We start from the raw sequence: 13,644 nt of genomic DNA, 5'->3' as shown, positions 1-13,644 counted from the left end.
TCAAATGACGATTTCATAGAGAGGTTGACATGAAAAAACGGTCTTCCCTCTGCGATGTGCACCGGCGCTGTTCAGAACTTGGTCTCGGGATAAAGCCACTACTCTCCCGAAAGCGTCTTGAAACTTTCGAAACCCAGGACTGGCTTATGTGGCGCTGACGTGCGACAGCCCGCTGGCTGAGCCTTTCTTGCAATAGTGCAACGATTTGTGCTGCTTCTGAAGGTGTAGAATCCCAGGTAAAGTGTCAAAAGAAGCGGAGATGTGTATGAATCAACGTGTGAAAGCAAAAATCTAAAAACGCGTGCTTTTACAGGGGCTAAATAGGCCGCAACTCGCGACGTATCAAACAGTTCATACATGTCTTTTTCGTTACTTCTTCACATCAGCCGGGATATCTTTTTAAATACTGGTGTGATTTAAATGAATTTGGTATCAATTTAAAGATAAAAGTTTAATCTTTAAAATGGTGCCACTTTTTTTGTTACTAACAAATTCGTTAGTACACAAGTTCGCGTGGAAACAACTTCATGTAAGTGATTCCATAGTTTTGCTCGCGAGTGTATTTATATATTTGTGCAAAAGCGATTACTAACGTGTTTGTATACAAGGGCATGGCTTGCACTAATCTGCACTATAATATACATAGAGCTGGGTGTATGTAACATAATTATTTTCCTTCATAAAAGAAGGTCAGGAATATTAAAAAGAACCTCAGTTTTTCCCTTGGCCTGCTAGTTTTGTTGTAAAACTCAATTTTCAATATTTTCATTAGCTTTGAACAGAGACGTCATAGGTTTCTTTACTATACCAAATCTATGGGGTATTTTGCCTTGACAAAGTTTAAGTTCATATTAATTGACAAAAAAAGACTGCCAAGTTGGTAATGGGATAGCATATCGATGTTATTTGAAGTAATGGAAGAAAAAAACTTTTTGTACCTCTATATAAGTGGGTACAGCGATGTCCTACCTACCAGGACCGGCAATGAAAAAGGAATGTAAGAAACATGTAATTTTTCAATGGGGAATATACTGCTTATATGAAGATATACATTTCTCGCTAGAGCCTCGAAAGTAGAAACGGTAGCAATGCAATGTAGAGATAGCGTGTAAATAAAAGGTCACTATGAAAAGGCGTCAAACCACTAGTGGACTGGGAATGAGAACCCGTTAGCATAACTCATATAAATCTCATATCGTTTGTAAGTGTACAACTACAACATCAGCGCTCACGACTCCACAAAGTGTTACATTACTTAAAGTGGAGCACAACATTCTAGTAGATTATTTAAACTCTTTCTTTACCATAACTAAGATTTTGAAAAGATTAGTTATATTTCAGGATAACATATATGAATAACTTTGAAAATTGAAATTAAGTTCTTGTTAACGTCATTACTGACCATGACCAAAACTGTGTAACCCTAATCTCATTTCTCATGGCCTTAGGTCTACTAGCTTAAGTGGCACTAAACTCAAGTAAATAATTACTTACTTAGTCTAAAGCTACTTCCAAAAAACGTACGTGCACTATCCTTAGATTATTATAGGTAACATACTTAGTTCTTCATTGCGATGGCTCCTACGTATACTGGCGTAAGTGAAAAAAATAGATTTTACAGGAGAGCCATTTAAGTGGCCAGAACCATATTTTTGGGTCATATCTTCTGACCTACTGAAACGAATTTAATGAAATTTCACATTTAGCCTTAACATGTAATGCTTTTGCTACTGCTGTTATCAATTTTTATATTTTTCTTATATATTTTGAGATTTTACGCATTGCCCTTTTACGTCGTCAGATTTCTATAATTTCATGTATATTGTTCAACGTAAAGAGACTTAAATGACAACGTAAATATAATATTTTAAGCGATTACTCTCTTTATTTATGCATGTATTTATTTTAATTGTTATCATGTGCTATATCAATAATAAATCAGTTAGAAAAAGTTGTTTAATGTATCGTTATTACGTTTAACGCAAATACGCCCATATACTGTGCTCGAGATTTAGTTAGGCCTTTTCACATAATGTGTCATATTTTTAAAAATTATAAATAACTTGAAAAAATCGAACTGCCTAAGGCGGGAATTGAACCCACGATGCCTTAGGCAGTTCGATTTTTTCAAGTTATTTATAATTTTCAAAGTAGTTTGAGATGCGACTCTTAACGCTAAAAAATAAATAACTATATAATGTGTCATAATTTATAAATAAAACAATTTGCTAAATATTTTCATGGCTTTATTTAAGATTTGGATTATAAAAAATATATATTTATGTAAGCAACTACTCGTATAGATTGACGAATCGTATGATTGGGCTTTATACGTGGCGTAGTTTTGCACATACGCCTATTTGCCTAAAACTTTATTTTGTATCTAATGGAAAAAAAATTTTTTTTTCTTACTGAAGTTATAGATTAGAGCAAAATGAAACCATTGCTTAAATAATTGGAAAAAGGCGTAAGCGGCAGTTTCGCCTTTATACGTAGGAGCCATCGAATTGGGTTTTTTTTTTAAGAATTTGGTATTAGTTATTGTGCAATACAAATTAGTAATAGACTCTTTAACCCTTTGATGTACATACCAAGCCAAATAAACATGTTTGTGTCACGAGTGGATTCCTAACATTAGTTTAGCGGGTTCGAACCGGCAATCCTCGGCTAGTCCGACATCGACATGTCGCTTTTAAACGAAACCTTGAAGCGACAGGATTGAAGTGACCGACTCACACGTAGCTCCTGTTATTAACTTATTATGACAGCTGTCGGTCACGTAAACAGCGTGCCAAGAGAGCACGCGCATGATAGTGTTTGTTTGGATCTACCGACGCTCAATGGGTTTAGCATGGTGTAATGTAATATTCTTAGAAGCTTTCAAAACTTATACAGGGAACAATTTAAACAACGGCTATTAATTTTGGCTTATGGCTTCTTATGAAAATATTTTTCTCGTTAATCTTTAGGGTTGGAATGTTCTAGTTGTTGAACCCTGCTGCCGTCCACCTAAAACAGTTTGTTTTAGTTCAGCTTTATAACTTGTTTAAAATAATAGTATTTTGTACGTAAGAAACTCAAATTACATTTGTCTCCCTTGATTTGACATTTGACCATTATTTTTGTTTGCTGCAAAATTTTAAATGCGTAAACCACGGTGCCGTCGTTCATATGAATGTGTCTTAAATTCTTGCTAAGATATTTTTTTAAACATATGACACACATCAATGACTAGTGTTTATTTATAAAGATCTTTAGCTCTAAAACATGAAAATAAAAACTACATGTGGTATCTGAAAAAATTACGAGTCTACTTTTATTACAGTTCAAAGCGACTGTGAGTCACATCAAAAATAAAATATCCAGATTGAATAAGGAACGATTTCCGGGACAATGACGTAGCGTGTGAGTCGACTCTTATGATGGTGGAATAATAGGAAAGCATGGGACATTCGAGACACTACCCATAGTACTATTCCGTACGCCCCCATCTGCTGTCCATTCAACGTCTGCGATCGATGGCGAGAGGTCATTATGGACATGACGCAGTCAAATGCCATAAATGGTAGATATTTTCTTAGATTGATTGATTTTCTATAGTCTGCAGCCTACTGTACAACTATAAATGTATTATTAAATATTACTAATTCACAATACCTAACTCTGATATTTAGAGATAAGTAAAACAAAAAGTTCATTTGTATTGCTGTACAATGGAACTAAATTATATTTTCAGCCTGAGTTTAAATCGACTTTCCCCCTTATCCAATACAGTAGAAACCGCAAAGTATAATATCTCTCTTTTAAAGTGGTAAAATACCTACTTATTTCGATAAAATTCATTTAATATCTTCCCAGAGTCTCAGAACTGTCATAACAGTGACTTCCCCTTATATGGTTTGTACATTACTGTTTTACAAAACTCATCTCTCGCGAACCTAAGAATAAGAGCCACTTTTCCTCTAAACAAGTTAACCCTTTATAACCCCTATCGGAATGTGCAATCAGGATAACAATGGGGCATTATTAGCGGGGGCGTTTAGAAATGACGTGACAAGGTTAAATATTGTCATCGTAGGTATACATGATACATATTTATTATTATTATAAAATGTTTATTACAAAGACATTATTTTATGTACAGCATTTATTAACATTTGTTTTTTGAAACATCATTTTTGATGGGGCTTTAAAGTGTTATTTATTCTAAAATACCTATCAGTAACATAATTCAATAGTTTTTGTTTGAAACTAAAAGTTTCTATACGTGTGTGGTTTATATTCGTAGTAGAAATAGATATTATAAAAATCTTGATTAAGTGTTTTTTAAAGCCTTAAAGAATATAGGTAGGTATTTCTCAAAAAAATATCGTCCATTCCATACTATCCCAACCTCTGAACTCGACCGCCGATGGCGATGCACGGAGCGAGCCGAACTTCCACGAAAGCTTATGTTGTTTTTCGTCCCGTCTCGCTCTTGCACCGAACAAAAACACCGTGCATCTCAAAACACACAGCTTTTGGATTTATGCTTCCATGGTGCGCGAGTAGTTAAGCTAAGCGAACGTGTTCAAACCTCGCTCGAATATTGTTTATTATTTATTGCACATTGTTGCAATTTGTGTAAGTGAACATAGTAAACAAGCAGGAATTTACGGAACGTTGCTAGTGCCGTGTGAAGTTTAGTTTTAGTGAAGAAAATAGTTCTCCGTTTCGTGCCGGTATTCGAACAGCAAAATGTAAGTTTAATCGGTCGAAAGATCTATAATATTATGCAGCGAGTGAAAAGCATTGTGGCATATCGCACCCTTAATAATGAATCCCACCAAAAACATTCTGTAAAAAACTAGCCAAGTCTCGATGGAGCTGCTTGTTTATCTCTAAAAAGTAATGAAATCTAGACAAAGTTGTGCCAAGTCTATGGTTCCTTACTGCGATTTCTTTATTATTATAGTTAATGTTGTGTGACTTGGCCGTTGAATAAGGTTTTCTGTTATGGATTTGTTCAGGATAATCACTTATTAAAGTCCAACAGCCAGTACCTTGGTATCTTTTTTCCACTATCCTGCTGTCCTGGTGGAAGGAACCGTTCTCCTTGTCCCTTACTATAATCACCCACATTATGTGGGAATCAGTTCAAATGGCTATTGTAAAAAATACAATTTAATACTCAAATTGGGGGAGGCCTTTGTCCAGCAGTGGACGTCATTTGGCTGAAACGAACGAACTCAAATTGGCGTGTGTAATTTTTGAAGGATTTTAGCAACCAATTTTGAACACAAGAATATCTATTCTGGTGTTGTAACATTCCCCAAAAAATATTTTACTACTAAAGCACCTTAGCCATGCTTCAGATTCAATTTGTGTTATATGGTTTACAAATACAGTATTTTATAAGAGCACGGATTTGCAGTCCATCGAAGATAGCTGCTTTTAATTTTTCCGTACTCATCATCATTTTGCTTTTGATCATTTTAGTGATTAGAAAGCTCAATACATATCTTTGGCCCTCCAAATAGAAGCCCTTTACGTCCTGCTTGACTTCAGTATTGCAAAGAGTCTAGGTACACAAGGTTTACGACGATATTGGACACCCAATATTTATTATTTTGTACAATTTTTATCCCAGAGTATGCTTGGTTTGTTATCACAAACTCCGTGATCTTTTTTCTTTGCTTTTGTGTACAATATTTGCCACATATTAATAAAAACTGGTGTTAACACAAGATTACATTACGAACTCACATTTTTAAGACAAAAAGCACTTTAGAACTTAAATTTAGACAAACTGAAAATTTCAAGGTCTAATAGCTGATCAGTAAAATTGTAGTAACTTAATACGTGAAAAGATAATTTTAAAATAAATTCGATGTATCCTCAGTCCTCAGAATCTGAGTGATTAATTAGCATCAATTTATGTGACCGTAATAAATTAAAGAATATAAATATAAATTATAACACTAACATATTAAAGTAATTCACCTTTTGGCTGACTAGTGCGTTTATTCATGAAATAAACAAAGAAAAAAGCCAACCCGAGCCCCGAGCGAACGTTAATAGCCTTAACACGTAGGTATGTCTCTTATTTTATAAATCATTAGTTTATTTGTCGGGAAGTATTTCATAACCACCGCTTTATTTCTTAGCATCGCGATAAAACATTCTATAGGCTCCTAATCAACCAATAGGTATGAAAATTAATACCAAGAAGCAAATTACTTTTATAGGAGAGTTATAAATTTAACTACAAACACCCATCCATGGTCCGCCTAACTAAAGTTAAAGTTATATTTTATAATTTTCTATGATTAACGGGACTTTATCAATGTAATAAAAATGAAAATGTAACATATTATTAGAAATATATGGAATTAATTAGACTTAGCTCACTAACACTTACTTAAAAGTTTGTCACACAAAGGCACAACTACAAATTGGACCACAGTCGCGGGGGCCGGATTCGACAAATATCGGCATGTCTCTGATTCAGCCCTTCTAGCGGGAAGATAGTTGAAATTATGGAAGGGGCACAAAATGTAGAACTCTTTAATCTGATCATTGTTTTCGATTTCTGTAAAAGCCATCTTGTAGAACTGACGAAAATATGCCTCTCTAGTACAAAAAGTAAAAAACCAAAAATTTTGAGTTGTGCCCCTATATTATTAAGGGTGCGATATTGTGTTTGGATTTTATGTGGGACGTCTATAGTTTGAATTTAATTAACATAAAATACAAGTTAGAGAAATGAGGTCAAACTTAGGTACCTATACCTGAATCACATAAACGAAATAAAAAGGAAACAAATAAGTACTTAAATTGAATATCTATTATTTTTTCATTGCATATTTTAATGTTTTTGCTTTTATCTAGGTACCTTATCTAAGTTTGTGCTCGTAGCAACCAGGTTAAATTTTATTACAGGTTTAATAGAGTTTACTTTGAAGATTCTAATTCAATTATTTGATCTTCTTTATTCACTGTTAACTATTTTAGTCACGAATTTAATGGCTGGATAACTATCATTTTATTGACGGTTCGGTTAAATTGACCTACAAAAGAGACCATGAGAAAATACTTGGCGCCAACAAATGGAGCTATTTGGGCCGTAACGACCAGATACGTGACAAGTGGGATTCCGATTGTTGACGTTCGATCAATTGTTATAGAAGGAATTTAGGCTGGGTTGCACCATCTTACTTTAACTTTAACAAACGTCAAAAATCTGTCAAACTACTGTGTACAACTCAACCTAAGGCTGAGATACACCAACTTATTTTATTTTAATTATAACTTTAACAATAACCAGTGCATTTTGTATGGGTTTGACTCAGTTTTGACGTTTGTTAAAGTAAGCTGGTGCAACTCAGCCTAAATATTTGCCATTTAGTACGCGTTTAAAAAGGGAAATTAATTGATTTGTACCTGCCTTATAAACATCAATCACAAGTATTCAATTGGATGTTAATTATATCGATCAATAGTAGGAAGTATAAAAATCAATAAGTCATTAGTACCATTTTATTTTATATGCACGGTGTTTAGTTTGATAAAACTACCGGATGATTTTTTCGTAAGAAAGCAAATTGATATGGCTATAAGTAAGTGAAGTAGCATATTAGTTTTCTAAATTTTAATATATTTACTACCTACATAACATCAATTTGACGTAACCGAATGAAAATTCCCGATCATAATAACATGTCTTGTTAAACTGTAAGTATAATATTAAACTTTTTAAATACTTACATAAATTAATTTTAGTAGAGATTGATCAAAAATAATTATTTTTTACATCCGTTAATGTCCAGCTAAAGGATATTTTAGCCTACTTGATTGAAATAACTGACAAAATTAGTATTTTAGGTAAGCTCTTATACAAACAATGCTTGACATTGCAGTGAAGCAGCAAATTGAACGCACAGCGTTGAATAAAGCTCTGTGATTGGTTCGCGTGTCACCTTGTGTGTCCACGAGCAGTATGAGACCTCATAGTAATGTTTGTGAATACGGGCGTTAGACTTTTAGTAGAAGAACACGTCGTGATGTTAAATTCCTTCCTCAGCACTAAGGCTGGGTTGTACCATCTAATTTTAACTTTGACAAACGTCAAAAATCATCAAACTCCATACAAAAACACCGGTTATTTAAAGTTACCGTCAAAGTTAGGTGGTGCAACCCAGCCTAAGCAGTGCACTTTGTTGCAGGTAGATTTAAGTGACTTTAGAGCACTTAAAATAGACACTAGTGCTAGCTAAAACTTCTATAAGTTCAAAGTTTCTCGAAGCTCCTAGTCAATTTATGCATTTTCTATTCTCTTATAATGTTTAAGAGATTATGAGACATTTATACAAAAGTTTTGGCGCTTCTTTCTGAAGTTTTATAACACTGGCGCTTAATTAAGCATTTAATATGAAAACTGCTATTAGAATGAGAATAATATAATGTCATTTTCTATACTTGTGCTTGTAGCCATGGGTGTAGCAGTGTAGCATTTGTAATACACACCAGTCAAGTATTATCAACTCTCCTGGGTGCCGTAGGCAAACCCTATACCATAAAGCATAAAGAGATCAGACAGCTCAATTTAACCTCCTGGGGCCCGGGAATTATTTTTATCGTGAATTCATATGAAAACTATCCAAATAGTATTAATAATTGATATAATTATCATAAAAAATAAAATAAAAAAAAATATCTGGAAATCGGCAATTTTCTCAATGTCATATATTTACGACATCGGTTCCCAATGTCAACGACTTTTTTATTTCATGTACAGGATGTCCCGTAATAAATTGCACAAAAGTAATTCCTAGTTAAGTTTCTTGACTATCTACAACGAATTTGAATCGATTTTTGAAATATATTGAGATGCCAAAAATTTTTTTGCTATATTTTTAATTTTTTTTCTGCCTGTACTTACTTTTTTCTATGCAGTGGATGCAAATATTGATATTTTTTAAGTACCTTTTCGTTAAAATGTAGCTAGATATATTCTTTATCAAGTTTTATGTCATTTTTGGGCAATAACATTGCATCTCTATTTTTTTTTAAATAGTAGTATTTCAAAATATTGCATTTCATTAGGATGACTCAAATTAAAAAATCCTCGTGATAAAAAAATGCATCACACCAATGTGTAATTAACATTAAATGATGTAGATAAGGTCAATAGCAATAAAAAAAATAAAAAAACAATTTGATTAAGTGCCTTATGAAATTATTTTAATTTCATAAAAAAAAATCAAAGTGACTTGAGGTGTTGATAATACTTCTGGGCCGACTTTACCAGTAAAATCGATTTTTGAGTGTTCTAATATGTTATATTCGCATATATCTACCTAAACAAATAAGAAAATTATATCAGATTGTATGCTATTTAATAGAAAATGTATAATGTCATACAGGTATTACACTGGGCTCTGTCAGTTTACACTAGTAATTGGGACCTCATGTAATACCTGTATGACATTCAGATTTCACCATGGTTTTCGTAGTTTTCATACGTATTTCCACAATCAGTGATACTCAGATAATAAAACAGTTCAAATCCCAAAACGAATAATAACAAAGGCTTATAGAAATCGTTCATATTTTAGTAAAAATTTCATTATTACTAACCACTTGTTCCCGGTCGCGGCGCCGTCGCTAGTTCAATTAAAGATAAAAAAATATAAATGTCACTTCACTAGCCAATCACAGCTAAGAATGATGGACTAATGCACCATCTAACTAACTAACGTAAAAGTTCTGGTAAATTTCAACAGATAGCGTTGATTTATATTTTTTTGTTTTATGTAATAAATATATGACGCCAGGCCCCAGGAGGATAAAGGGAAAATAGACGTCCATTTTTTTAAAAAGATTATTAGCAATTTGTATTGCACAAATTAGCTAAGTAAGTTTGTGTTACGAGTGGGCTCATCACAATATAGTCGAGCGGTGGGATTCGAACCCGCGTTGCTCGGATCTCGAGTCGTTTCTATCGAGAGTGAGCATTTAGGTGTTGACTAAGAATAAAGTGTGTGCACATTATTCAAAATAGACCCTTTGTGAAACGATGCAATTATAAAAATCGTATATTGCAATTTGAAAAGTATGATAGAGATAATGTTTAGAGGGATACATTACAGTATTAATTGCCCTATTAAAAAATATTACCCCAAGATCGTACAAAACATATTTTATAACGCCCGGTATCAGTAATTCCAACATTAAAGTTAGAATTTTAAGCGTCTCAATAATGGGATCGAGTGATGGGATAACTGTTTAGTCTGTCACATGGCTCTACTAAATGCATTACACGGTATCGGGGGCGGCCATTACTGGGAACCCGATTGTTTGCGGGCTGCTTCATGTTGACATTAGCTCGTCAGTTGTTTTACAAATGGAAACATCTTTCACAGACACATTCTGAACGAAACAGATGTTATAAATAATAATAAAAATATATAGAAAGTACATGCACATTGCACATTCTCGTTTGGTTCCGAACGGTACATACGTAATTAGAAACAAGCTGCAAGCGGTCAGGAAACTTCTTAGTTTTAGGTAGGTAAGTACGTCCCTATTCTAATAAATTAACGACCAGCCCCGACCTCTCCACACGAGTGCAATTTAAGTAATAAGCTTAAATTACTTCTATTGATGAAGTGCGTTGAGTATTTTAGAAGTTCTAAATTACAGATAGAAGGAACGATTTTGTTTATATTATGTAGAGATCTAAAATGAATACCGATGCTTCTGAAACTTTTGCAAAACAAATGAAAAGTGCACAATAGTATTGTACTCGCAGCAATGTCAAAGTTAAACTGTGAGCAATCGCCAAAAGTTATCAAAAGCGGTCTGTGCAAACATCACCGTGCAATATTCGGTGCACCGCGCAACGGGAGATTGTGCAACCGCTGTAAACTGTTTTTTGTGCGCACGAACGCACTCATCTCAGTGTAGTGCGAGCAACAGTCCGCTGAAAGGCGCGCGCTCATCTCGCTTGAATAGCGGCCCAGCCCTCGCTCGCTATTTGCAGCACAAAGCAGGCTTGATGTGCGCACGCCGGCGGGAAAGCGCGGGAGGGAAAAAGACGGTGTTGCCAGTTTATGAACTGATTTTTTGCTTGGGAAAACTGATCGGTTTTGGGGAAAGCTGTGGACGGTGATAGTCGAAGGAAAAACGATTCGAAATCAGAGAATTTGTGAAGTGTATGACTTGCAGGTCATAGGACAGTGACGTGGTCATTGACATTTCTGCGAAGTGTGTGTGAGTGTAAAAAGTTAATTAATAAAGTAAAAAATTCAGCTTGAAATACGTGAAACAGTACATGGAACAGTTAACTTTTGCCAAAAGCTTCGCTGCAAAAACCTAGGAACATATTATTTTGCGAAGAATCTCAACAAACTGGGGAAATTTGGGAAAGCTCATCTGGCAACCCTGGAAAACGCGCGAATCGCTCAGTCTCGGGCCGCGAGCGCGACCGGCCGCGCGCGATCCCCCGCGACGCCTGCGCACTGGCGCACGCCGGCACGCGCCGCGCTCGCCGCGGCGTTACGTTTTCCGAATCGACCGCGGACAGCGATTCTACCACCGTGACTGAAATTCAGTGTCAAAAGGTTGGTGAACCCACACAGTGCATTTAAAACACCACCCAAATGCAACGAGCCCATAGTTCTTTTTACTTCCACGGGAGATCCGACTTCTGTCACGTTTCCCCTCGGCCCTTCCTCGTGTGTCGTAATGTCAAACGTACTACAAGGGGTAGTATCCCGTGGTATCTTTCGGATTATTTTGACCTAACTGTAGCTGTTATCTGATGGTATTGTACTTCGAATAAGATTTTCTGAGTACGTTAGCCTTTTATTAAAATAATCGTGTTTTTAAATTAAAATAATTAACACAACAATAAGGTCATTAGTAATTGGTAATACATACTTTATTCTCAGTCCCATCTGCTTATAACAATAGAGATCGTAAAAATAGAGCTTTCAGTACCCACTGAAAATATTTTCCCCATTGAAAACCATGACTCAACACAGTTCCGAACAGGTGCTTATCGTAAGAATCATAAGCTTACCCCTTCAAAGATAACAATAGTGTCTGACGAAATTTTTCCCGTGCCCTATTTTCAGAAACAAAGAAACTACAGTTTTCCATTTAATTGGATTTATTGCTCAACCCCACATCCCACTAAACAGTAGTTTGCAATCTGGCGCTGACATAAAGTGAAATTGTGACCTACATTACGGTCTTAAACTGAATTAGATTGTGGGTTTGTTCACTAGAACTTTAGTAGTAGTACGAAATTACGCCAAGGAAAATGTCATCATACCCCAGAAATAATCGGGTTGAACGCCACAAATGCGTATTGATGAGATCATCGAATGCAAATGACATAAGTCTTGACCCCTTTAGTTTGACGTTTATAGACGATGGGATAGGAATCGTAAAGTAAATAAATTTTAATAGTAGCACAATTTCATTGCCTGTTGCCTAAACATTTATCGGTTGCCTCATTTATCCAAATAGTACGAGTAGGTACTTCTTTCTTATACCAATACACTATTTTCCATTTTCATTGTGTACACAAATATCATAGTTACTTCTGCCATCATGTCATTAAAAATATCTTAATACTTGGCTACATAATCATCGATGCGCTTACGAGTAGGTATATTATTGTGATGTTCATTTGACCGTTATTGTATAATAACTAAAATTAATGTATAGTATACGTTGACGACTTCCTACTTAACAAAACGGTTTTAACATACACTTTCATCTAGTACATAATTGCGAACCGCAAAGAGCGGCCAGTAATTTTCTCATTCCGAAATGATTGCACTTACTTTAATTGATGTAAAACGGTGGCTAGAGTTGACCGATTTGTTTTAATCAAAGCACATCCTGTGTTGAGTTCTCAGGCGTATGTGAAAAATGGCACTTAAGGCTTATGTCACATGGGTGTACAACAGGGATCTTTGTACAGCCCTTTTACGATGTAGTTACAGAGATTAATTATTACGATACAATGAGTGGTGCTTCGTGCCTTATAATAAAATAATCTTTACTCAAGTAGCGTGCTGTGATGTGATTTGATAGCTCTATAATGTAATCGAAGTAACCAGACAACATGTAGAGTTTTGCTATGTATAGACTCGTTGAGTAGCCTTACTGACACTTAAATGGTTTTTAAAACTCTTTGCCTAACTTAAAATAAAAAGTTACTTGTTGAGTTTGTTATGCAGTCGAGCGGTCAAGATTTATCCGTAAAGTGTATAACTTTAAATTCAACCTAATCTTTATTTACTTCCAGCTGATTAGTGGTTTGTAATACGGTATGTAGGTACAACTACAAAATGTATCCAGTTTTTACCAAATATCACCACTAAAGTATAACAACATTATTTCAGCCAAATGGTAGTCCAATTCTAGATCTAATTCTCCCCAAGGAGTGTTAAAAATCACAATCACATTTCCATCTTCCATAAGTTGTTTAGTAGTAATCTTGTAATATCACTGTATTACAAAACTTATGTAATCTATACGCCGAATATGACTGGCTTTAACGTCAATAACCCGATGGTGTTCAGGTGTAAATTGCTCAGTCAGCCTATCTAGACAGGGTGGGAAATTAGCACCAAGCGATTAGCTGAC

At 35.0% G+C, this 13,644-nt stretch overlaps 1 protein-coding gene across 9 annotated transcripts in view; it reads left to right on the top strand.

The window, feature by feature from the left end:
* Positions 1-4,533: 4,533 nt before the first annotated feature.
* Positions 4,534-13,644, top strand: part of LOC114357142 (proton channel OtopLc) — a 35,503-nt gene continuing 26,392 nt past the window's right edge. For 8 of the 9 annotated variants that reach the window (XM_028310636.1, XM_028310635.1, XM_028310631.1 and 5 more), the window contains exon 1: positions 4,534-4,739. The gene's annotated coding sequence lies outside the window, so the exon portion shown is untranslated. Of the gene's footprint in view, positions 4,740-11,448; positions 11,604-13,644 lie in introns of those variants that run through there. The other variant, XM_028310628.1, reaches the window with a different exon arrangement.

Source organism: Ostrinia furnacalis, unplaced genomic scaffold (assembly GCF_004193835.3).
Source record: "Ostrinia furnacalis isolate ACB-3 unplaced genomic scaffold, ASM419383v2 OfSCF3056, whole genome shotgun sequence".
Lineage (NCBI taxonomy): Eukaryota > Metazoa > Arthropoda > Insecta > Lepidoptera > Crambidae > Ostrinia > Ostrinia furnacalis.
This window is presented reverse-complemented; position numbering and strand designations above follow the sequence as displayed.